We start from the raw sequence: 27,094 nt of genomic DNA, 5'->3' as shown, positions 1-27,094 counted from the left end.
TACTTCTTACATTAAGAATGAGGTATATCTCCTTTAAGTGAAACTGTCAACATAAAACATTTCTAAGTCAGTGTAACCCTTTTTTTCTATAAATGGAAAATACATTTTCAGACTTTCTGGTGGTACTTATTTAACCATGGGCTGCAACTTGCCAAATTATATTTTCTTTCTTTCTTTTTTTTTTTTTTAATTGAGACTCCAGCTCTGTCGCCCAGGCTGGAGTGCTGTGGTGCGATCTCTGCTCACTGCAAGCTCCGCCTCCCAGGTTCATGCCATTCTCTTGCCTCAGCCTCCAGAGTAGCTGGGAATACAGGCGCCCGCCACCACACCTGGCTACTTTTTTTTTTTTTGTATTTTTTAGTAGAGTCGGGGTTTCACTGTGTTAGCCAAGATGGTCTCAATCTCCCGACCTTGTGATCCGCCTGCCTCGGCCTCCCAAAGTGCTGGGACTACAGGTGTGAGCCACCGAGCCTGGCCGCCAAATTATATTTTCTATTAAAAAAAAGATGAGCTGGATAAATCAAAAGCAGTGTTTAGGAGAAAGCTAAGCAGACCTGTAGAAGGAACATACCTCTTATAATCACCTTTACACAAACTAAAACCTTGTATTTTTTAAAAAGTTGCCTGTTTCCTGCACGACTGTGTTGATAATTTGGAATCAGAAGTCTACTTTCTATGGCTACTATTTTATACAATTTCATTTATAAATCAAGAGATATTTGCCTGCTGTGGGCTTCTGCAAATTTCCTATGGCAAACAGATTTTTTAAATGCCTGAATTTTCTACCAACTTATGGCAGAGTTAAGTAGTCATGACAGACACTATACGACCATAAATGCCAAAAATTTTACTATTGAGTCCTTAATAGAAAAGGTTTCTGACTCCTGCTCTACATGCTTATTAAACTCTTACAACATTCTATGAGGTATAATTATTATTCCAATTTTGCACAAGAGGCAACTGAGGCCCAGAGGGGGAAAACAATCTGATAGAAGATACACAGCGAGAAGACGCAGAGGTAGGACTTGGGGCAGGCTGGCTCCAGAGCCTAGGCTCATAACCACAAGGTAACTTCTCTGTTACTGGGTGTTAGTGTCATTATAATCATGAACATGCAACCACCTTGAACACACATGTTCTCCCCTGGGCTTCTGGGCTGCTGTGAGCATGGTTGCTGGTTTAGAGGCTGTGCCTATTCTGCTCTCTTCCTGGCTCCTCTAGTCCTCTCTGCCCGAGTCATGCCTTCCGTAGCCAAGCCTGTATAATTCTACACCAGATATTCCAAATATGGGGACTGAAAGCCTCAGCTGAATGATTTAGAACAGTCACTTAACATCTCGAAAATTCTGTCTTCCCATGTGAAAAATGTGTGTGATAATCCTGGGAGCCATGTACCTACTTTGCAGAGCTGTTCAGACCTTAGCTGTTCTCTGCCCTCCCTACCCTTGCATCCTAGTCCCACCTTTTATTGAAACCAGCACCTGGGTCTGTTTCCACTGACAGCCATGTGGCCTCAATTTGAGGTGTGTGACATGGGAGGGCCAGGATCTCAACCTCTGCCCCATCTACATTCCATCAGCCCCTCCAGCACCTGTAGCCAACTTCTCCTTTCAAAGCTCAACCCCCTTCCTTGAGGTTTCTTCTCTACCCTGGACTTTCTCTTGTGGATTGATGAGGCAGGTCCAATTTTCACCTGATCTACATAATCCCCTATGAGCACTGGATGGTCCAATCCCTCTGAGGGCTTTTCACTCTTCCAGGTCATTCCTGGTGCCACTCAGGAACGTTCCTTCTCAGCTTCATAAACACTATCCTTTCCCTCCCCAATAATTAGTGGTAAGCCTCATAATTTAGAACTCAGGGTCTGAAATTAGGCAAATATGAGCTAGAATGCTAACTCTGCTACTTCCAGCTGTGTGACACTGGGCAAGTCTAACCTCTAAATTCACTCTCTTCATCTGTCAAATGGGGCAATAATATAAATATTGTGTTACAGCTAATAGCTGTAAGCATGTTGCCCAGCATATAGTAAGTGCTCAATAAATGTCAGGTAGCTGCTCTCTTATGATTTTCATGATCATCCTCATCTTCATTACCACCATCACTACCAATTTATACATCTGCATTATCAAAGCTACCCAAGTACAGAGTGTTAAGGTAACTGTATACACAATATCAGACAGTATAGCACCATACAATACTGTATATACCACCTGTTCTCCAGGGCTTTAGGGAAATACTATATCCACCAATTTCTTTTTTTTTTTTTTTTTTTTGAGATGGAGTCTCACTGTGTTGCCCAGGCTGGAGTGCAGTGGTGCAATCTCTGCTCACTACAACCTCTGCCTACTGGGTTCAAGCAATTCTCTTGCCTCAGCCTCCCGAGTAGCTGGGATTACAGGTGCCCTCCACCACATCCAGTTAAATTTTTGTATTTTTGGTAGAGACAGGGTTTCACTATGTTGGTCAGGCTGGTATTGAACTCCTGACCTTGTGATCCACCCACCTCAGCCTCCCAAAGTGCTGGGATTACAGGCGTGCGCCACCATGCCCGGCCTATATCCACCAAAAATTAATGGAAGTGAACAAGTCACTTAATCTCTCTAGGCCTACATCTCCTCATCTGAAAGGAGAGAACACTGGATGAACTAACAGTTCATGTTTCTGAATGTTGTCTCTAAGGATCAGGCTGATAAATCTGTGGTCTTATTTCACCTTCCACTGGGAAGTTGGGACAAATCCAACCGCTTTCCAAGGTGACTCTTTGTTGAAAACTATGCTTCCAATAAAAAAAATTCCCTATTCTCATAAAAGCCAGGTTTGTCTTCATTCTTCAAACCAATTCCTGAGGCTTATCCTGTGAGATAAGGATTTTTATGTCAAAGAAATGAGTCACATCTGAGAAAAGTGAAATAAACTGGATACCTTCCCTTACCTCCAGCAAAGTCAAACAGCTGAAAGTCTGAATATCCAGAGCATTCAGGTAATTAGGAAAAAAAGCAAGGGAGTAAAAACCTGAAATTTCCAGATGTGACATGATCATTGTTTGACAATTTTAAATTGAATTTTAAATTTCTGTTGTAAGAGACAGAAAGGGATATCTTCATTCAGCAACTCTGCAATTAGACTTACTTGAACCAATTTCTTTTCCTGGTTTACACAAAATGACACTTCCTCTAGTACAAGGATTGCAGAAAACCTCAACAGTAAATAGGCAGGCTCACAAGTCTCTAGATTAAAATGCAATTATAACATTTTCTCAAAATATTCACATGAACTGCGAGCACAAGATTCAACCCGTAAAATACTGAATGAAAGTCTTTATCCATAAAATTCTCTTAGAAAATTTAGACAGAAAATCTGAATTTACGTAAGGAACTCTGCAACAAAAGAACCACCCTTTTGCCCTGATTTTGAAAATGCTCATTATTTGAGAGCAAAAAATAAGTATCCGTAAAGGGGGGTTCCAGTAGGATGAATCTGGTATGGCAATGACCACTTATTGCCTCCTCATCTCTTTGCTGCCTTTCCTTTGATGGTGTGACCCATATTTTATTTGCCCTCAGAGAAAGCGCATAAATCCCAATTGGTCCAAGCCATTCACGGTAATTTATGGCCCACTGTAGGATTACTGGCGTGATTCATTCTGTCCAGCAAACCACTGACAAGGGGCAGTCTGTTCTAGAGCTTCTTGGAAAGCTTTCTTCACACCTATAAAGACAAGAAAACGGTGTCTTGCTGGTGTCTCTGGAGACTGTCATGCTGAGATGCAATGCCTGAATCTGCGGCAGCCATATTTTGACCATGAGGAGACTACTCTGACATGCTAAGGATGACCACAAACAACTTGGATCCTTGACAAGGCCACCCAGCTCCTCAACTCATTAACCTGGGAATCACCTGTCCTTGTACCTAAAATAACATGTTTAAGCTATTTGGATTGAAATCTCTATTACTTGTAGCCCTAGATATCTAAAGTAATAGAGTTGATCCAGTGGAAAAATATATGAGAAAAACCTAGTTATTATTAGACATGCCCTCCAAAAGTCATCCAGAACAGAATTGTTCTGCTTCCCCCATATGACACAATGTAAAAGCAACACATTTTAAGAATCTGGTAGTTTGATCAACATGGACATCTATCCTTCCTGGAGCTTTTCATAACTTTCCTGGATACTTCCACACTGAACAGACAATGCCTTAATTATTTCCATATGTTGGACTCTACAATCTGTAAAATGGGGATTTAGGAACAAGACTTTCAAACTATATATGCATATGAGAAGGATTTAAAAAAATAGTAACAACAAAATCTGTTTTATAAAAAACGCCAGGAACATTATTAGAAATAAAAGTTCAAAATCATGACCTGAGTTCCCAAAGTTTAAAAATTCCTCAAGGGTTTAAAGCAAAACTGATGATTAGCAGATTTTATCAATTCTACTCAAGCAGAACAAGAACAAGCATTGGAATTCCTTCTAATTCAAAGCCCACTGAATTAAAAAAAACTCCCCCAAAAGCAAGTCTTATTTATCTGCCAGATACGATTCAGAGAACTCTACACATATTGAAGTATAAACCTGGTTCATTTGTAAAAATGTCCTTTCATAATAATTCTCAAACTTCAAACAGCCTTCCTCTAGTCCATTTTCTGCTGTTGGAACATAGACACTCAAAGATCAGCTTAGTCTTTTAAACTTAGCTTCTATCTCCCTTCCAAACACATTAACAAAGAGTGTCTGGTGTGCCAGGCACCACCCTAGGGCAACAGAAACACAACGATGGGGTCCTTGCCTTCATGGAGTTTATGTGTTTTTGTTCTTATGCTGGAAACAGACTCCTCAATAAAATTAAATAATAATTACCAGTCGAAAACCCAAGAAATAAAACTAGTGGCTAATGCAATAACGAAATAAACAAGGAGTTGAAGGGAAACCAGAGGTGGGAAAAACAGTTTAACTTCCAATAGAGAAATCAGACATGGCTTCCTTTGATAGGTAACAGACAAGCTACAAAGATAGGGGATTAGGGATAAGAAGGAGCCAGTCAAGGGAGGAGCCATGTGAAGCCAGTAGTCAAAAATAAATGGCTTCTTGGACCAAAGCCACAAAGCCACCTCAGGGATCTCATCTGTAAAATGGTGCAGATCATCACTAACCTGTCCGTCTCCCCAGAGCTAGATATGATAATGAACAGGAAAGTCTTTTTTTAAATCAAGGTTAAAAGCCCTACAGTTACGTGCTTTTATTATAAATCTTCCCCTAAAAAAACAGGCGGCTTGAGTTGCTACAAAAATAGACACTCATTGCTGTCATATGTTTCATACTGCATCTCTCAAGCAGTAAAATTAAAACTAGTTTTGACTTGAGAAGTTTTATAGCCTTTGAGATACCTGGAGATCCAAAGGGCTATGTCTCTAAACCACAGCTGAGAGTCGCTCTCCTACAGAACTGTGGTAAATGCATGTCATTACTATAATGATCAACACAAATACACACCAAAACTACCTTCCAAATATCACCCACGTGAGACAGACCGATGTCAGCAGGGGATTCCTGGGCAACTCTTTTGATATGGTAGCACATGGCAGCAGAGGCAGCTTGGGACTTGCTGGCCAACAACCAAACTCTGTTTGTGGCATACTCTTTTTATAGCCCTACCTTCTAATACATGATATTTGCTACACGATTATCTAAAAATTAAATAATCAGCCATAGCACTAGGAGGAAAGTAAAATCCTGGGATTAAAACAGGTGATGTGCATATCCCAGGGCAACACAGTAGCCCAGGCTTATGCTGTAACTGTTTCTATTTGATTAGCAGAAGCCAGACCTACAGTCTTTAAGACAGATTCGCACTGTAGCAGGGGAAGGATAACTGAAACGATAGAGCCTTGCTGAAATTCTTGTTCTGCCCGTTCTCTCCCAGGATGCAGGTATCATTATTCCCATTTCCAGATGAAAAAACTGAGGTCTTATGAAGTAAAATAACTGACCCAAGGTATGCGCTGCAGCTAAAGTTTGAACCCAGCTCACCTATTCTAAATCATACACCCCTTTTATCACATTGCCTCACCTGGTTAATCATGTTTGATTCTTCTTTACTCTTTGATTCATCAGGAGTAATCAGATTTCTGAAGGTCCTTCATAAATACTTCAGTCTGCAAAGATGAACAAGAGGAGCCCGAAGAACGTCGTATGAAATGAACACTGAGATTCTGAGATTCTCTCAAAACAGCCTCAGGTGAACCAGGAGAATAAGCAGCTTAATAATCTTTAGTGAGGAGGCTGGGAGGGAGGGGGCCACACGTGTGCCGCATACCTGTACAAGAGTACATATTTCCTGTCTCTTCCATGTCACGTTCTCTTAAGCCCCGAGGCTTCTACACTGGCAATTTACACTGCACGGAATGCCTTTCTCCTCTTCTCTGCAATGAGATCAGCTGCTCCACAGTGAAGCTTTCTCAGAAGCCTCCCACCCCCACACCCGCACACACACTGACAGACACACAGGACAGACAGCCCTGTGCCAAAACTCAGCCCTGTGGCAGGGTGTTCCCAGGAGCACTCCTCATTAGTCTGGGGTCTTCTCCAGGCAGGACCTGAGGTTACCTTTCTCTTCCTCCCCAGCGCTTAGCACAGTGCCTCGGTTCAAACATGCACTTACTGAGCCTGCCCATGGCCAAAGGGCCAGGCGCTGGGTTAGACTAGGACCGGCAGTGGTGAAGAGAAGGAACTCTCGAGGGGTTGAGAACAGGGGCTCTGAGTGACCTGACATCTACCTGCTGTGCCATCTTGACCATCTCTTAAACCCTGTGCCTCGGTTTCATCATCTGTAAATGGAAATGACAGTCCTGCTTGCCCCCTCGCGGGGCTGTTTTTAGGATAAAAGGCAGGAGGCAGAGAGGAGTTGGGTGACACTAACTCCCGAGAGGGGGTGAGAAAATGATGTCATTTCAGCCTTTAGCCTTCTATTCCTTTCTGTTCTCTTACCCTGCTTCATTTTTCTTCCAAGCACTTATACTACCCCGCTGACACATTATATATTTGGTCTCGCTTACTGCCTGGCTCTGCCCTACTAGGATTAAGCAGCATGAAGGCAGGACTCTTGTTTTCTTCTCTGCTGTGTATTGGCACCAAGGACAACAATGGGCATGTAGAAGGTCTCAAGTATTCCTCAAATGCATGAATGAATGAATGAATGAGAAAACAAATAAATGAATGATGAAACAAACGAATACTGACTGACCAACTTACGAGGCATACATCTGGAAGAGACAACGGATGTTAACAAAATGCGAGACTATGAATTGCTATTTTATGGCAATCATTACAGGCATATTTCACTTGTTTTTGTACTGGCCAAAAAGTAAAGGCTGCATATGAATACAATTCTTGAATTTTGGTGTTATGCTATATGGCATAGGAGTCTTCACATCTGCACCCGACACATCCCCAGATATGTAATTAATGTGGCATTAACCCACACGCTCACTTACTGATGGGATTATGCATTCATAGAGTCCTCTAAAAGAGAAGGAATCCTCTCTAGGACAATCTATTGCTCCAATGAACCCGCTGCCTAGATTCAGATTTCCTCAAAAGCTAGCCCTTGATTTTGACTGATCCAGGAGCAGAGCCTTCCCATCTGCAAGGAAGCATCAGTGGTGGCCCGTATTGCCATCCATGTGGCAATGTATCAAGTTTCCACCAGCACAGAGAACACAGGAGGAGGAGGAGGAGGAGGAGGAGGAGGAGGAAGGTGCCCAGGAGGTGCCCAGACTCTATAACCCATCACTGGACTCATGCCTTCCAAGAGGTTCCTAAAAAGTCTCTTAAGGTATTAGTTTTGTTCTTGCCCTTAACATTCTATAAATGCATCTGCTTTTGTTTGCTCTCATCTACCTGGCTGTGGGCAGAAGAAAACTTGTGCACAAGATAAAGAGAAGAGAAAGATCGTGATTTTTATCACCATCATAGCTACCGTGAAAGCCCTACATTAAAAAGCATGATTCCATTATGGAAAACAGTATGGTGATTCCTCAAGGATCTAGAACTAGAATTACCATATGACCCAGCCATCCCATTACTGGGTATATACCCAAAGGATTATAAATCATGCTGCTATAAAGACACATGCACACATATGTTTATTGCGGCACTATTCACAATAGCAAAGACTTGGAATCAACCCAAATGTCCATCAGTGACAGACTGGATTAGGAAAATGTGGCACATATACACCATGGAATACTATGCAGCCATAAAAAACGATGAGTTTGTGTCCTTTGTAGGGACATGGATGCAGCTGGAAACCATCATTCTCAGCAAACTATCGCAAGAACAGAAAACCAAACACCGCATGTTCTCACTCATAGGTGGGAACTGAACAATGAGATCACTTGGACTTGGGAAGGGGAACATCACACACTGGGGCCTATCACGGGGAGGGGGGAGGGGGGAGGGATTGCATTGGGAGTTATACCTGAAGTAAATGAAGAGTTGATGGGTGCTGACGAGTTGATGGGTGCAGCACGCCAACATGGCACAGGTATACATATGTAACAAACCTGCACGTTATCCACATGTACCCTAGAACTTAAAGTATAATAAAAAAATAAAATAAAATAAAATAAAATAAAAAGCATGATTATATGCTGCCCAGTGTATGGACTGAGTTTTTCAAGATTCGGTTTTACAAAAATATATCTTAACTATGGTTTTCTTCCAAATGAGATTAAAACATTTCAGTCAACAACATACACACAATCTCAGTCCTACCACACTTTCTCTACTATGTTTTCCATAAACTACATGCCCTGGAGTGCTTTTATTTTTCCTGTTTTTAAAAGGTGTTTGTATCCCTTTTTTCTCAATATCCAGTGGTGAGAAAAGTGATTTATCACCTGCCACACTACTGCTACTCAGTATTCCCACCATAAATCGTGCCTTTGTGACAAAACCCTTATCTTAAAAAACAGATAGCATCAACCATTACCGCTTTTTATGTCAATGTCCTTTTATTTCAGAATGACTCTGTTTTCATTATAGATCCTTAAACATATTAGCAGAAGACACATTCGCAGCAAATGCTTTCAGTGAGGGGTAGTCCAGCTGTAGTCACATTCTCACTTCTAACAGGGGTAAAATCCTTAAGTAAACACGTTCCACAGAGGCTGTGCTAAAGTACATTTTTCAAAGACCAATGCCATTTGGTTGAAGTCAGCTCCAGAGGGCCACATACCTTTTCAATCAAAGCCGCAGCTGCCGGGGTGAGAGTCCTGCCCCCAGAGAAGAGCCTGGAGACCTCTGCCTTTATCTCCCCTGAGCAGGCGGCCCTCACCTCATCAACAGACTGCTACAAAAGTTGATCTCTAAGACGGCTGCTCAGAACCGGAAGACCAGAAGCGGCAGTGCGACAGATGCTGGTGTGGTCACAAATGTGTCCTGAGCACTGTTTTGAATAAAACAGGAACATACTTTCCACTCACTCCAATCTTTGGGCTGCAATAGGGCAGGGTAAAGAATGGAACATGGCACTGGGTTTAGAAAAAATTTCCTAGGCAATTTCATACTTAACTTGAGCAAGGGACAGTATGATACTTTTTAGAAATCTAACTAGGTTTGCGTCAACAAAATGTGGACTCAATGCAAAAAAGGTCTTAAAAATCATTTCATTTGGTATCTTTCTTTTAAAGAAAAGCAAGCTGGAGTGAATAGGTAGAATTCAGCTGTCCAAAGTCATTCTTGTTTCAAATTCCATTGTAAAAAATTGATAAAAATAAACCATTAAATCTGTTTGCCCAGGCTGTGAATCTGCTAAGTTTTGATCCATTTAATGTGTGGTCACACAGATTGATTTTCTTCCTCTATCTCTCATCCCTCTTTCAGAGATTTCAATAAGCTCTTCCAAAGTAACAAAGTTCATCTGGTTAAACTGCTAGCTGCTAACCCAGTTGTACGGAAATCCAATGCTGTGTTCTATTCTAGTGTACTCTTAAGTTGACATTAAAAAGTCCAGGCTCAATTCATCATAGTGCTTGGAAATGTCATTAGCATCCATTGGTTCCTCGGAGTGTATTCCTCTTCCCTGGGCCTCAAAACTTCACATGGATGTCAGAAAACCAAGCTATCTGGGGATCTCTGTGTGAACAACTCCCATAAATCACACTGTACATTCCGGCTGTCAGGGTGAATATAATTCAACCACAGTTGGTTGCATCCTGGTTCCAAGCACACCTGAGTCACTGCAAGCAGTGGGACAGCAGTACAAAAAAGGAACAGCACTGCCCAGAGACAGCAACAAATCAGATACTCAGAGAAATAAGTACATCAAGCCAAGAGGGATGAGGCAGAGGGAGCAGCTTTACTTTGCAAGAGTGCTCCCTCCCTTTTTCAATAAAAAAATGCAGATTCCCTCCTGCATTTGGGAAAACTATGCATATGTATCATTTGGATTTCAATGGTTTAATGGGAAACTCGGAAAAAACTGCTGGAATTTTGAAAAGATAGCTCCTGGAGCGGTTAGGCTGGAAACCTGAGATAAAGTGAGAAAATACCACACAACTCATTAGCAAAAGGGACGTTTTCGGCTCTTTTGTGTCCCACAGTGTGCCGGAATTAAGGCTTATCTCAGAGCCTCTAGCAAGATACAGAGGTTGGTTGTTGATAGTTGGCTAGAAACCAGGGGTGATCTGTTGAAATGCTGATCGGTCTTACCTGTCCCAAAGGCCTCTCTGAGGTCCCACAGTGACACTCTCTGACAAGACAAGACCCCAGAACATATTAAGGTAGGACCCCAGAGCAGATCAACAGCTAGGCAAGATCTCCAGGGCCTTCAGTTGCCAGGGAAAGACACAGTACATATAAAGCACCCAGAATCATGTTTCTGTTACAGACTGCAGCAAGGGACAATCTGCAATGTGGTGTCTGGGAAGACAAGGAGGCAAAGTGAGGGGCAAAGAGTCCTCTAAGATGAAATCTAGCCACAAAGCCAGAGCTATATTTAAGCAGTAGAACTTTCTAGCAGAGGTTAACACACCTCAGTCACCAGGTCATATTTGTCCCACCACCTGTTTTATTAAATAAAGTTTTATTGGAACAAAGCCATGCTCATCCAGTTACCTACTGCTTATAACTGCGTTCACACTACAATGGCAGAGTTGAGTAGCTGCAACAGAGACTGTATGACCCCCAAAGCTGAAAACATTTACCATTTGGCTCTTTACAGGAATAGTTTGCCAATCCCTGTTCTATGGGAATACCTCAGTGGTAAAAGGTGAGTGTCAGAGATGGTTTTCATTTTTCCAAATCTATGCAAGTCCACCAAAAATACTTTGTCAGGCTTTAAAAATAGCCACACACAAAAATACGCGTGCGCGCGCACACACACACAGTCCTTACCATAGTCAGCTCTAAACATTAACCCATGCTGTACCACTTTAAACATATTCACAGCAAATATAGAAGAGTGTTTCTATCCCATTCAAGATAAGCTGGTCAAGTTTGCCTTGCCATAGATACAAACTTCTAGCTGCCCGGAAAAGCATGCAGCTAGCCTCTTAGTACATCCTCTGGACATGAGTGGTTTGCAGGAGGAGAGAAGGCCTGACATTAAAAGAGCAAACACCCTTTATTCTAACATCACAGAGAAGTAACAGTTGTCAGGATTAATAAGGGGGCTCTAGCCCTGTCCGATATTTGACACTCAGCCTATAAAGGGAAAAAATGTCAAACATCAATTATCTTCTAAAGCTAAAGGCTGTCCTCTAAGTACACTCTAACCCCTCTCTTGGAGCCTCTTGACTGCTAATCTTCTCACCATCAAGAGAACTTGCCCCAGGATAAAACCAAACTGAGTACTTGACCATGCTAATTAGGCAGAGTGAGCTGGTATAGCTGAGAAGTCCTTTTTAGCCACTCCTCTCACAACACTTCTTTAAAAACAGAAATAAAGTCAATGAGTTCAGTGGAACAAGCACTTTTTTTTTGGGTGGGGAAGGGTGGGGAAATGGAGTCTCACTGTGTTGCCCAGGCTGGAGTGCACTGGTGCAATCTCAGCTCACTGCAACCTCCAACTCCCGTGTTCAAGCAATTCTCTTGCCTCAGCCTCCCAAGTAGCTGGGATTACAGGAGCCCACCACCACGCCTGGCTAATTTTTGTATTTTTAGCAGAGATGGGGTTTCTCCATATTGGCCAGGCTGGTCTCGAACTCCTGACTTCAAGAGATTTACCCGTCTTGGCCTCCCAAAGTGAGAAGAAGCACTTTTAATACAGCAAAATAGCCAAAAGGCAGAAAACAGTATTGACTCAACCTAAAAGATAAGAAGGTGCTTTTTACAACAAATTCAGCTTACTCCCTCATCTAGCCCCTTTCCATCTCTGGCAGTTCAGCCTGTGCTAAACAATCCCGTCATTTACAGCACAGTCCTATTGGGGCATACTGTCAAATATAACCGAGTTTTATATCTCTCAGCTCACCAAAGGGCTGTGATAAGGTGTCATTCCTTTGAAGTGTTGTACAAGAGAGCAAAGTGATTTTTTTTTAAATAAAAAAGTTAATAAGTTAATACATCAGAAAATCTCCAAGCTCTAAAGGAGTTCATGATTATCACAAAAATTGGTATTTCTGTAATTCAACATGATCGCCTAAAGAACTAATGAACATAAATGGCATTATACTGCACTGAAAAGGAAGAACAGGGGCTTGTAGTTACACAGGTACTTCTTGAGAAAGTTCACAAATAACTACAGAGCAAATACAATATGTGTGCTGTTCACAGCTCACATCAGTGCCGGAACCTGAAAAACCATCCTTGCATGACCAACTCCACTGTGCTACCTTATCCCTCCCAGAGGGTTCGGAGACCCCATTTTCAAGGCAAATCTCCTTTCCAAACTAACATGTGCCACGAGCTCAGTGAAGCACCACACAAGAAGAAGTTGTCCCAAAAATCCTCATCTCATCTTTTTCTCCCAGGAGTTGATCAAACACAGTGACCTTCTCAAGTAGAAATGCGAGAAATGGCAGTCAAATTGAATAGAAAGTTAACTACCAAACTTCATAACGTTTACAGCTGGGACACAAATGTAAGTTGTGCTTAAAAAATAAATTGCTTACAGATAAATGTGAACTTTTTCTGAGAAAGTTCAGGAGAAAGAGGAGGGCATTAGAAAGAACATGCACTGCATTGTAGAGAGGGCAAATAAAGACTGGGTCCAGTCCCAGCTCTGCAGCCATCAGATGACGGAATGGGAACAGGTCCTTCAGCTCTGTATGCCCCTGTTTTCTCATTAGACAAGTAGGAGACCGAATTAACTGATCCCTGAGTTTTAAAATTTTTCCTATGATTCTTTACGGTGATCCAACCAATTTTTGCATATTACCTAAGTAATGAGCCTCTTAACAAATGTATATTTGACTGCCAAAACTCAGAGTCACATAATTTGAAAGTTCAGGAGAAATATCATGGAAAGAAAGAGAGAGAGGGGCAGAGGATGAGGAAAGAAGGACAGGACAAAAAAAAGAGAAAAATCAAGCGAAGTCATCTTCAGTTATGTTGCTATCATTCTGCAGGGAGTTACTATATGTGGAAGAAATTACGCACATGTGTGCATACACACACACACACACACACACACACACACTGGTATGGGAGCTGCCTATTTTCTTCCAACATCTTTCCTTTACCCTCCCCTACCCCAAAATGAGGAAATGAGCTCTATCCAGTGTTAAGGATGGGAGAACACAGTCTAAATTGAGATGGATTAAAATAACAGTTGACACATATGAGAGGTGTTACCCAAAGCCAATCAAAACTAAAGCTGAAATAAAGCTGATATCTATATACGTGATATAGGCTGAGCGAAACTGCATCCTCAAGACCTAAGCTGCATTGTGTCCCATAATCAATCTACAAGTCAAGACAACTGCTAGTGTTTCTAGGTTCCAGTGTGCCAAAGAAGAATGCCATAGCCTGACTTTAGCGGGGACTTTACATGTACTTTTTCTTTCTGTATATAAAAAAATCAGTGATCCCAGCTATATAAAAGGTAGAGAAACAAGTTTTCAGGGTGATGCAAGTAGAATTCTAAGTCCCCCCAAATACTAGGAAATTTATCTTTTCAAGACAAGCATCACCACCAAACACAAGTTTCTTAAAGAGCCTGGTGACATCATCCAGCTTTTACCTTTTTTAATTTTGCATGATTGAACTCACTGTCCTAAATACACTTGATAGACACGAATATCTATCCTGTGTGCTAAAAAAGTGGGACATTACAGAACTGTCATCTTGCTGGTGTGTGTTACTCTACATTTAGAGTTACAGACAAAGAAGTCAAAGTCTTAGAGATAAGTGAAATTTCTGGAGAGTGATGAGACTAAATTAAAGTAAAAAAAAAAAAAAAGCACACATTAAATCAAGCACAACCCACATTCTCAAGACACTTATTTTCAATGCCTCTATTAGCACTGATTGCCGGGCTGTCAAAACATTCATTTTTGCTGACCTTAATCTGCAATGTGATGTGATGTTTTGGGACATGACTAAATTAATACTTTTCTAAATGGAGTCACTTGCTCATGCATGGTTGATGAATCATTCTATAAGAGGTCAATTTTCATTCATTCATTTTAGCAAAGAGGGTTTTTCCCAGCTTTCAAACGCAAATTCAGAGCTTGGTATAATGTCTTTCCAAAAGCAACTTTTCAGAACAATGAATCTAGAGGAAAGCTTGATAAACCCAAGGGATGAGAAACCCTTACATGACTAGCTTCTGCTGTGAGTGGATCTCTGTAGAAAGTTCTACTCATGCTTCCTTTACTCACTTATGTTTTACATTGCAACACCACATGTATTCAGAGACGCAGATGTTTGTGATGACTAGTATTAATAAACAAGAGTCCTTGGTACTTGAGGAATCCACGCTGAGTGCATCGTGTGCTGTATCTCATTTCCTCCCCCTGCCAGAGAGCTTCCCTTTTTCCACCCTGCTCTCCGTCCCCAGGGAGGATACCTTGTATAGAATGGTTCTCTGGTCTCCCTCACTCCCTGGCTTCTAGCTGGGATCAGTCAATGGAGTACAGGAGAGGAAAACCAAGGGAGAGAGGAGAAATGTAGCCTAGATTTGGGTCCCACCCCAAAGCTCCTTCCTGTGGGGTGACTCTCGATAGTGCTCTCTCCGGAGTGCACAGCTCCTGTCTAGACAGCCCCCTTCACAGACTGCCTTTCTTCTAGGTTCTGGTACCTCCTTCCACTCCTGCCCTTCAAGCCCAAGACCGGTCACAGCATTGCTACTAGCCCAGTTACTGCCCTATGTTCTTCTTCCTGTACCCCAGAGTTTAATAGACTATGGCCCCGGAGCCAGATCCAGCCCAAAGCCTGTTTTTGTGAATCATATTACTGGAAGACACACCTGTTTGTTTAGGTACTGTCCATGGTTGCTTTCCCTCTAGAGCAGCAGAGTTGAATAGCTGAAGCGAAAGCCACATGGCCTGCAAGGCTGAAAATATTTAATATCTGGCTCTTTACAGGAGAAGTTTGCCGACCTGTGTCCTACACTCTTCTCATAGCCTTGAAAATGGTCCTTTTACTAATCTCTCTGATGGATCCTACCTTAAGTGTGCCATTTGTTGACTCCTGGGATCCTTTATGGTATGGTCCTTGACCATTCTTTCAAGGTACCTTTAGTTACTGTAACTGTTCTCATTACATAGGGGAAAAGGAAATTAGAACGAAATGTTTTGATGAAAAGGAAAGGGAGAATGAGTGACAAAAAGTAAAAGCCTGGCAAGAAGGGGTAGAGAGAGAGAGATATATATATATTGATTGGTTGATTTTATGGGTAAAGTGTTAAAAATTTGTCAATACGCTGGGGAGCCACAGGATTTCTTTCTTATTTCAAAGATAAATTAATAGGAGCCGTTAATCCAAGTTTGAGACCACTGAGGAGCCTGCCCCCTTTCTGCTTGGATATGAGAAATGTGAACATTTCAGTTAATGAAGCGGAAAGAGTTTAGGACAGAATTCTTTCTCCATTCTTGAACTGCTTGAAAAATTACACGGGCACTTGGTTTACTAAAAGAGTATTACATGGTTAAACACAGTTCCTCTTAGCCAGTCCCTACTCCCTAGACTTTGAAAATTACCTCAGTAATATCTGAAGAAAAAATTTTCCAAGGTGCACTGATTTTGCAAGGTCCTTGACTTGGTCTGAACGTTGGTGTCCCCATCAAATTCATACGTTGGACTCTAATACTCAATGTGATAGTAATTAAGAGGTGGGGTCTTGGGGAGGTGGTTAAGTCATGAGGGTTCTACCCTTGAGACTAGGATTACTGCCCTTTGAAAAGAGGCTCAAGGTAGCTCCCTTGCCGCTTTCACCATGTGAGGAGAAAGCAAGAAGGCACCATCTTTGATGCAGAGAGCCTTTACTAGACATTGAATATGTCAGCACCTTGACCTTGAACTTCCCAGCCTCCAGAACTACAAACAGTACATTTCTGTTGTTTATAAATTACTCAGTTTAAGGTATTTTATTATAACAACCTACATAGATAAATGGTAGTCCTACTCTGTGGGGTCTAAGACCAATAAACAGCTACTGCTAGATAATCATAAAGAGTAATCAATTTGAGTTACCAGTTATTTAGCATGTTAGATATGCCAAGGGCCTTACAAATACTTTACATTGTTTTTTTATTTACAGATTCCAACAAACTTATTTTAAAAGTACTATTATGATTTCCATATTTTGGATAAGAACATGGAGGTGAACAGGTGTTGAAAATTAGCCCAAATTTGTAAACGACAGAGACTACACTTTAACCAGCTTCTCTGAATGTGGCACACTGCAAGTTGCCCCTGTGTAAGAGGGAATTTCACTGAGAAGTAAGAAGCCCGCCACTGAGGATCTGACTGTAATAAGGGCGCAACTCAGAGGTTATTTTGTAAATCACTGCACCATTGTTGAGGTTTGCTCCACGGGATCCAGCCCATTAGGTATGGGGGGGGGGGGGGGGAGGGAGGGGGGGGAGGGAGGGAGAGAGAGAGAGAGAGAGAGAGAGAGAGAGAGAGAGTGTGTGTGTGTGTGTGTGTATTTATATGTGGTCATATTTACATCATAATATTTAGACTAAGCTCCTGCAGACCTATACAGAAAAACTTATAACTTCAAATCTCCCCAAAGCAGCCATGATTCCAGATGAACTTAACCCATGAAAGGAAGGCCTTTCACATTCCTGTTAAGTCTCCACCTATCATTTCCATGTTATTTGGTACCTCGGACCCCCAAGTCTTGCTCCTATGGGTGTTTATTTATTCAGCTGAAAAACTGAAAATCCATTTTAGAATTGAGTTGATCTTGGCTGAGGAAAAATATCAATTTTCAGAGCTTTGTCTAGGACCCTGCAAAGGACTTAAGAATTCTTAACAGAGGTTCATGAATGGTCCCAAGGAGTCTAAAAGTTCCATGAAATTGTACGTGCACAAGTGAGAGGGAGAGGGGACGAGAGCCTCTGAGAATGTAAATTTTTTGGCATGAAGATCCGTAACTTTCATCAGATCCTTTTGGGGTTCTGTCCTCCCCAAACCACAAAGAATCTGAGCTGAGAGCTAATGCAGTCCTCTTCTCTGTCATGCAGCCAGCTCTCACAGCCATGCTGGTTCAGCCAGAGAGTCAAACACACCAGCATTTTCCCTGCTCCTCTTAACTCTCTCAAGAGTGTTTCCCATTACTCTTTGCATTACACCTTACTCACCACTGACTCAAAGTGATCCTGTGACGTCACCAGGCACTATTTCCTACAGATGGGAACTTGACATAAAGAGCAGAACGCTGCACTGGCCTCCATCCAAATGGTTTAGTGACTCAAGTAACAACAGAGCCTCTTCTGTGGCTGGGGCTGTTTCACCTATGAGGCAATTTCTTGACATCCCGCCTAAGACTCAAAATAGGGCTTTTATGTAACCTTGACTTGTTTGCCTACAAAAAGTGCATATGGACCTCTTCCTATACCTCTCTGGATATCTGTGGCTGAGTAATTCTGCCTAAATGACTATGTTTTGTGTTATTGCTATTTTCCCAGAGTGCGGCTTCAATTGTATCTTGCTTTATAACAATAAAATCTACCTCGAACTAATTCTGAAATACAATGCAGCTGCCTTTGCTGGATCCAGTTAACAACTTTGACGTAACATACCAGAAGCAACCAGCAACAGATTTTATTTCAGTAAAATGCCCTTTTTTGGGGAGGAGGGACACATTCTGGAGTTTGAGATTTACTCAAGTGTCAATTTCCAAAGTTCAGATCTACTCCTACGTAAGTAGAACAGACCTATGAAAAGCATAAGCAACACTCCTTTGGCAGTTTTCACAGAAAGAATCACCTGTGTGTGTGAGCAGCTTTCTCTCAAAGAGAACTGATGGTTTGCTTATGATGTTTTTTATTTTTCCTCGTATTTTAAAACACACTAAATGCTCCCCATGCTATGAACATATACACCCAACCATGTTATGTTTGTCTTTGAATAAACATGACTCTACTTTTGGAAGACACATCTTTCAATAACCAGCCTTGGAATTTGTGTGAGTATGTCTGTGTGTGGGTGTGAATGCGTGATTTAGTTATTTATACTTTATTTAAGATTTTGTTTCTATTTTATTCAAGATTTCTTTTCTGATTATAAAGAAGTATCTGCTTATTGTGGAAAATCCAATTTTAAAAATTGTATGAGTGTATATTATACATTCAACTTCTTGGAGTCTGAGTCCCAAGACTATAGGAAATGGGTAGAGGGACATTATTACAGTATTATTTGCAGGTCCAAAAAAATGCAGAACAATTTAAGGCTCTGTCAATGGAAGTGTCACTGAATACAGTGGACTCACATTCATATGATGCAACAGCATGCATTTATTAAAACCAGTAAGTTACATCTGTATCTACTGGAGGAATGGACACAATATGCTATTACAGAAAACATGTTGTAAAATGAGCACAAGAGGATTGCATCTGTGTAAAGACAACGATTAAAAAAAAACAACAGCTAGACATGGTGGCTCACATCTGTAATCCTAGCACTTTGGGAGTCCAGGGCAAGCAGATGGCTTGAGTTCAGCAGTTGAAGAACATCCTGGGTAACATGGCGAAAACCCATCTCTACAAAAAACACAAGAAATTAGCTGCGTGTGGTGGCACATGCCTGTGGTACCAGCTACCTAGGAGGTAGATGTGGGAGGATCACTTGAGCCCAGGAGGTTGAGGCTGCAGTGAACCCAGATCACACCACTGCACTCCAGCCTGGGTGACAGAATGAGACCCTGTCTCAAAAAAGAAAAGAAAAACTGACATCTCATATGTGTACATGTGTTTCTATTTTGTATAATCATGAAGAAGGCTATGGAAGGCTTTGTGCTGGGCTGCAAACTGCTTACCTCAGGGCATGAGAAGAAGAAAATGAGAGGAAGGCACGTGGAGATTTGTCTTTTTTATTTTAAAATGTCTATTGTTTCAATGATTGTGGCAACTCCACATAACATTTTAATTCGGGGGATGGTGCATTCGATAAAGTATTTCTTTTAAAGAAAATGAACTATACATTATAGTAAAAAAAATCTGGGAAACCACTCTGCTCGCCAAGATAGACCACTGCTGGCAACCTGCTGTGTACAAATTCTCATTATTTCCTATACCTATACTAACAAAAATAAATTTTAAAATGAAGTGTATATTTTATATATATATATATACACACACACACACACACACATACACACAGTTGGCTAAATGTTTTTATGATGATTATTGTTTATACACACACACAGTTTTGTTTACACTTGTTCACTCAATGAGGCACCAATAACTCAATGCAGCTCCAACTGTCCACTGGCATGGGATCTGGCTGGACAGAAATGTGGCATAAAGGAGAGCACACAGAGCCAGATATGGATTCGGATCCCGTCATCCCCAATGGTCAGCTGTGTGACCTCTGAGAAGGCACTTACCCTGAGTCTCAGTGGTGTCACTTGTAAAATGAGAATGATACTATGTATTATTGCAGTGTTGTGGGGACAATGAAATGAAATAGCACATTAGGAAACAGCTCATTCTTCCAACAGACACAGATATAACTCACTGGTTTTAATAAATGCATACTGTTTCATCACACAGATGTGACCCCAGCTTATTCAGTGATACTTCTACTGATATATCCTTACATTATTTTGCATTTTTTGGACCAGCTCACTGCCTGAGCTCATTGTGTATGTACTCAGCTGCATATAGGAGCCACTCAACAATGGAAACTATCAATAATTATAATGTGATAATGTCACTGAGGACTTGCTATTTACTAAGAACTCTTCTAACAGCCCCTAAAATCTTAAGAAATATTAATTCATTTAAATCAGCACACCTAACTTATGAGATAGGAACTGTCGTGCTCATATTTCAGGCAAGAACATGAAGGTCCAGAAAATTTAAGGAACTAGCCCAAGGCTACATAGCAAAAATATCAGAGCTGGGATTCAAACCCACACAGCTAGCTTACCCTTATCCACTACATATATTGATGCTCAACGCTATGACTGAGGTAGAATTTTATGGAAGTAAATTCTTCCTACATAAGCACTTCCGTGGACCATGTAATAACAGATTAACTATATGGCAAAAATAGCCTCAGGCTAGCAGTTGATATTCTCAGCACTGGTTTCGAGACCTTTTCACCTGGGAACAGATGCGTGAACTCCGCTAGATACCCAACACTAGCCCACTGTGATATTCTGCACCCTCCTCCCATTCTCCCTGTGTGTCCATCTGGTCACACTCTGCCAAGGAAACATGGCCGCCAGGAGCTTCTCTTTCCCCCATAAGCCCCTTCAGCACCCAAAACAAAATTTAACAACAGCAAGGGAGAAAACTCCGCAAGTCAAATAGGACAGGATGGCCTCTGGTCTATACTCACCTAAAACCATAGTAACTCACACAATCCATCACTGTAGGAGTCCACCCTCAAGTTGGCCAACTCATGACTGCGAATAGCTCACAAACGTACGATGGAAGGACTGTTCCCATGTTAGACTCTGCTCATGGGAATGCCATGACCAGCTTATTAAACCTACTAGGCAACCCTAACATCATGCAAAAATAGCTTATTTCCAGTCTCCAGAGATATTCAGCAAGGTATCTACCACCACTTTCAATATTCTCCTAAATTAAATGAAAATGGCATTTTAGTTTCCTTAAATAAGGTCTAAAAGATGTCAAGTTCTAGCTTTGTCTCCTAGGTGGTCTGTAACAGGAAGCCACCAACAGTTAGCTTTATGCTTTCCCTTCCAATGCCAGGGCAGTTCTTTTCTCTCTCTGACAGGGCCAGGACATTCCCTGTGTCTAGTGTGGTAAATGAGGGGAGACAAAAAAAGAGGAAAAAAAATTAGGCCATTTATAACTTGCAACTTTTACTTCAATGCTCTTAATGAACAGAATCTGGCATCCTTGTTACAGGAGCACCTTTAAAGATTGCTACTGAACTTTAGGTGGCACATGGGTTAAGTTAGGAAGGAAAGGAAAAAAAAATGAATAGAGAAGAATAACCACTTCCATCCAGGAAACAGGATAATGACAGACCCTTTCACGTTGAACCTGAGTGCTAAAAACATATTTTGTCCAACTAAGAAAGTGGCTACATTTCCAGCACAAGTTAAGTGGTGCTTCATTTAATGGTGCGTGTGTGTGTGTTTGTGTGTATGCATATGTGTTGTGGATAAGAAAATAAAAGCTGATTTAGAAAAGAGAGAAAACATTAATTAAATTTAACAAAACTACCTAGGATTTTGTTTGTTTCAAAGTCACTTGGAACAGTTATTTCGATTCCTCTAGTGTTCTGATTTAGATTCTAGTATTACTATGGTATGTCCTTAACGGCATTCCATGGCGGTCTCTCTAAAGTAATACAAAAACTATGTTGCATTCTATCATTAATATGTTCATTCTTGTTAGAATACCAAGCTAAGCAAAATGCTACATTAAATGTACTCAAAATTACCAATATATTTTGACATAAGCAGCTAAGTATGCGGAGAGCTTATCACTATCTTTTTAACTTTTGTAATTGGGATATCACCCACTAAAAACGTCCATTTGAATGACTTCTGCCATCTAACACCCCAAAAGGACAGAGAAACTGCACTGGTTTTATCTTCTCCTTTACTCCTTTAGAAATCTTTAAAAAATTTTTTTTCAAAATGAACTATTTTAATGTGAGTCCAGGCGGCCTCCACTTTGAAGAGATAACATTTCAGCTTTAAATTGGCTGGCATATAAACACACAAGCAGATGCCCCACTAACTCTAAACAATTTTAGTTTCCTTTCTTGGCTGAGTGTTTAAAGCAAAAACTAAGATAGCTGCCCTTAGGTTTACCATTTTAAAGTTTAGGAATTCAAGTTTTAAAGCTTCTTAGCAAATGATATTAGAAAAACAGATCAGAAATGTCTGTTAGGAAGTTTCTATTTGGTCTCTTTGTTTATATTAAGATTTACATTGTGTTCAGCATAATTGACATTCTATGAGAATAGTCCTCTATTTTCAGCTTGTCACATTTTCTCACTAGTTCAGCACACAACACAAATCAACATTTTGGCAGACAGCTAGCAATACAAAGGTAAAATAAATCTGTTTACTACAACAGGCTTTAAACATCATCTTGCTCATAAAAGCAAGGTTGTGGCCTGTTGGCAGGAAGCCATGAAGACCTTTCTCCAGGCCTTTGCTTAATGTCCTCATTTGCATCCACCCCCTTGACGCACCTCCACACCCCCAGAAACCCTCAGAAAGCTCCACTGTGTTTTATTGCTTCACTGAGAATTCGGTTTAATTAAGCAGCTGTGGCAAAGGAATTATTTCCTGGAAGATGTATGGAAATTCTGTGACAACAACAGTGACTAAACTTCTGTCGAAGAAATGACACACTCAAAATAGGTGTCAACAAAGGTATCTTCCAGAACTTAGTTGCTACTGATTTTATGTTGCCAAAACGGGTTTTGACAGGCAGATAAGATCCAAGTCAATGAAGGAAGAGAGGACAAAGGTGACCAATGTTAATTATTTTCCAAACATGGTGGCAAAGCTGGCACCTTCATAAGCAAAAAGCACAACTGCTAAAGGAAACTTACGCTGTCTTGCATGGAGCCAGTTAATCAGAAATAACACAATTTCCTAAGTCTTATTGTTAAACAGGACTAAGAAAAAGGTTTACTTGAAATACAAATATGGGAATTCATAAATGCAGATTTTTAAAGTTTAGATTTTACAAAACCCAATGTGGCATACCAAAAATTAAACTCCTGATTTTCTCATGATACCATTATATTTATCTTTTTTAAAAAGAGCAAAATTAGGGATTCCTCACGATTTCTCTCTGGCAACCCCACTCATTCCCCTGCTTCTAAATAAAGGAACTCTTTACTCCTAAATTCCTCCTGACACTGGGAAAGATGTCTATTTTAACCCGCTGCTATTCCTGTATGGACAGCTGGCAGATTCCACCTGTCTGCAGGAGGTGTTGTCAAAGTATCAAATGTCCCCAAGGCCTCATGACATACTATCACCTGCCCTGAATACTTCTAATGTTAGAGTGCCTGCCGTTTTACCCTCAGAAGTTGATGGTGTGACTTGAACATCTATTTCTGAGTCAGGCGATACACATTTATTGATTGAATACTCTGTACCAGGGATGGTGCTTAGTACTGAGAATACGCGGTGTACAGAGCACAATGAGTCTCTGCTCTGAAGAGCTTACACTCAAGCAGGGCCTTCCTTGATCTTTTCCTAACTGCAAACCTCACAGGGACACTTCACCAAGGGGGTTTCAGAGATGCTGAATTCAGAGGCCTATTTAGGTATAACTTCCCACTTTCCCACCAGAATCCAGAGTGCAGGCAATCACCACACATGCCACACAAAGCATCCACATCAAACATCAAACTGATACAAATCTCCTCAACTGGAGACGAAATTACCCTGCATACCAAAGCTCCACACTTAGAAATGAGTTATGCCTCCAAAGGCTGGAGCTACGTCCCTTTGTGGTAAGTCTATGATGATGCAAACGACCACCAGTTAATGCCATCCATCTGCTGATGGAGTGCAGGGCCCACGAACTTTGCCTCAAGTAAGAAGTCCATAAGTGGAAAGGTGACAGGAAGAGGAGATTATTTTTACAAATATAGTCCTATATAGCCTAATATCAAATTTGACTCCATTCTTTTTGCAGCAGGTTTGATTTAGTTTTGCCATGAGCAGATCCAACAGACCCCAGGGTACAATATCAGAAAGACATCTGCTGTTAACACGAAGGCACAGCTCTGTCCTCCAAAGCAGAATGTTTTCAAACTGTGGGCCACTGCCCTTTCGTGAGCCATGAAATCAACTTAGTGAGTGGCAAACGACATTAAAAGAAAAAGAATAAAATACAAATACCAGGCTACATTGTATGCAGTAATGGGAAATATCTCCCATGAAACATTTTTTCCATTTTTATACACATCCCAGGCCCACTTACATCTGTGAGTGCTGCACTGGGTCACATATAAAATGTGTTTCTTACTGTAGGTCAGTACCAAGGAAGTTTGCAGAATATTCTTTCAAAGAACAGTGTAGAATGAGTTGCTGTTCGAGTCATACTTACAACTATGGTTGGGCCGCATGACGGACAAATGTACATACAGTACATAGCTACAACAAATGTACAAAGAGAGTACAGTTTTTCAGAATTGTATAAAAACAAACAGAAGTTTATCAAAGAAGGATTCCCCAATCTCTGGTCAGTGACATTAATATTTACCTTCCTGCCTCTGAGGTTTTTAGCAGTGAAAGAATTCTTCCTCTCTATAGTAGATTCTCATCTCCAAGGACTCTTCCTTTCCTCAACCAACCAAACCAAAGTAGCCACATGAAGAGTCCAGCTCAGACTGGTACATGACAGCCCTGGGCAAGCTGAAGTCAGGGAACACTTCACATTATTTTAGGCGACCCTGGGCTCTGCCATTTAAACGACCTTGAATGACATGATGTCATTCCACTGTCAATCTCTAACCCAAGTTATCCAAGTCACGCTATTGTCAATCTCGAACCCATCTGCTTACATCCAGAGGACAGAGTCAATCTGGGGCAAAAATGTTTGTAACACTACTTTAAAAAAAAAAATTGTTTCTTCTAAAAAAAAAACAACAAAACAAAACAAAACAAAACAAAAAAAACCAGGGATACATGTGCAGAACATTCAGGTTTGTTACATAGGTATATGTGTGCCATGATGGTTTGCTGCATCTGTTGACCTGTCCTCTAAGTTCCCTCCTCTCACCCTCTACCCCTCAACAGGCCCTGGTGTGTGCTGTTCCTCTCTCTGTATCCATGTGTTCTAAATGTTCAATTCCTACTCATGAGTGAGAACATGCAGTGTTTGGTTTTCTGTTCCTGAGTTAGTTTGCTGGGGATGATGGCTTCCAGCTACATCCATGTCCCTGCAAAGGACATGATCTCATTCCTTTTTATGGCTGCATAGTATTCCATGGTGTATATGTACCACATTTTCTTTATCCAGGCTATCACTGATGCGCATTTGGGTTGGTTCCATGTCTATGGCATTGTAAACAGGTAACGCCACCTTTAAAAATAAAGTTTATCCAAATGTAACATAAAGTGAACTCATCCTAAGTGTACATCTTGGTGCATTTCCACAGGTGAATACGCTCCTGAACCACCGCCCAGATCAGGAGCAGAATAGACCAGCACCCTCAAAAGCCCTCCTCAGGCCTGTTTCCCACCACTGTCCTGACTTCTACTCCCACTAGTTTTGCTCTTAGATAAAGAGAAAGCAAGGCTCAAAGACCAGAGTTTTCAGCAGTCTAGTTTAAATTGACTAACTCTACATTTTCATTGTTTATTTTTACTCTTATCTGCTATTTACAACACATGACAATGACTTTCCATTTACAGTCATGATACACAGTTTCTTTTTAAAATAAAGTTAAAACAATGTTGCTTTAAGAATAATGGTGAACATTTAGCAAAACAGGTGGTGCATATATAGCAAAAACTGAGCAGGTGGGTGTACCACTGACTCCAGTCTGAGAAACACTTGTTTAGGTTTGATGATCAATGCAAAATGCTAAACAGGCTTCACTGACTATCCCTCACTCTGATTTTTCTCTGATGAAGGAGGACTCTTTCCATTGCCCTGTGACTGATTTCTCCTCTTGAATATTCATAAAACAGTTTAAGGGCCATCCTCCCAGGAGATATGATGCTATTTTTATATGCTTTCAGTTTGTATTTGTCACAAGCATCATGCTTAATCAAGACTGGAAGAAGCTGACTCAGAATGAAAGGAAGCACATTGAATTTCTCTCTTCTATCTCTACTATTTTAAGTTTTAAAAGATCACCTAGAACTGGGATGGATTATTACAAAAGGCCACAAACAGCTCTTATTATTGAATCCTTTAATATTCTGATCATGACAAAAAGCAGCCAACACTTGTTATGGGCTTATCTTTCAAACAAACTAAAGGAGAAAAGAAAAATGTTATTTAAATAGAAAACCAATTGCCTTCCTTGTCCTTTTCCTTCTGAATCAGTGTAACTCCCTGTATGTTCTGTTAAATCTGGTAAGTTTAATAGATGAGATCTTCTGAATTTCACTTTTAAGATTTACTAAGTGTATCAAGCAAATTGACCTAAACTTACCTATAAATAGGCTTTACCATAAGGTCCCTACATCAAAATAAAGATGTCCTTGTTACCACTTTACATAATACCATCTGCCCAAAGGATTCCCCTTTCATTTCTTACAAAGTATTAATGAAGATTATTAAACACAGACTATATACAAAACAGCTTAAAACTTCATCCAGTTTGTTTTGGGTCTTCAAGTGACTTACACAAAATGAAGGCGAAATCTCTTGAGTTACTAATGTGAAGCCAACAAGGTGCTTGTGTTCAGGCATCAATGTTCAGATTCACATATGTATTCATATAGAGTCATACATATTCATAAGTATTTCACAAGCTTTTTAATGCTAACCAATCTAAAA

At 40.8% G+C, this 27,094-nt stretch overlaps 1 protein-coding gene and 1 long non-coding RNA gene across 3 annotated transcripts in view; one reads left to right on the top strand and one right to left on the bottom strand.

Moving 5' to 3' along the window:
* LOC140709841 (uncharacterized) overlaps positions 1–7,502 on the top strand; it is a 48,914-nt gene extending 41,412 nt beyond the window's left edge. Inside the window, exons 2-3 of the long non-coding RNA XR_012090604.1 lie at positions 6,120–6,546; positions 6,578–7,502. This is a non-coding gene — a long non-coding RNA (uncharacterized lncRNA). The remainder of the gene's footprint in view (positions 1–6,119; positions 6,547–6,577) is intronic.
* The window catches only part of PDZRN3 (PDZ domain containing ring finger 3), a 242,497-nt gene that overhangs the window by 179,326 nt on the left and 36,077 nt on the right, over positions 1–27,094 (bottom strand). The window lies entirely within an intron of this gene.

This window comes from Chlorocebus sabaeus, chromosome 22, assembly GCF_047675955.1.
Source record: "Chlorocebus sabaeus isolate Y175 chromosome 22, mChlSab1.0.hap1, whole genome shotgun sequence".
NCBI classification, from domain to species: Eukaryota; Metazoa; Chordata; class Mammalia; order Primates; family Cercopithecidae; genus Chlorocebus; species Chlorocebus sabaeus.
This window is presented reverse-complemented; position numbering and strand designations above follow the sequence as displayed.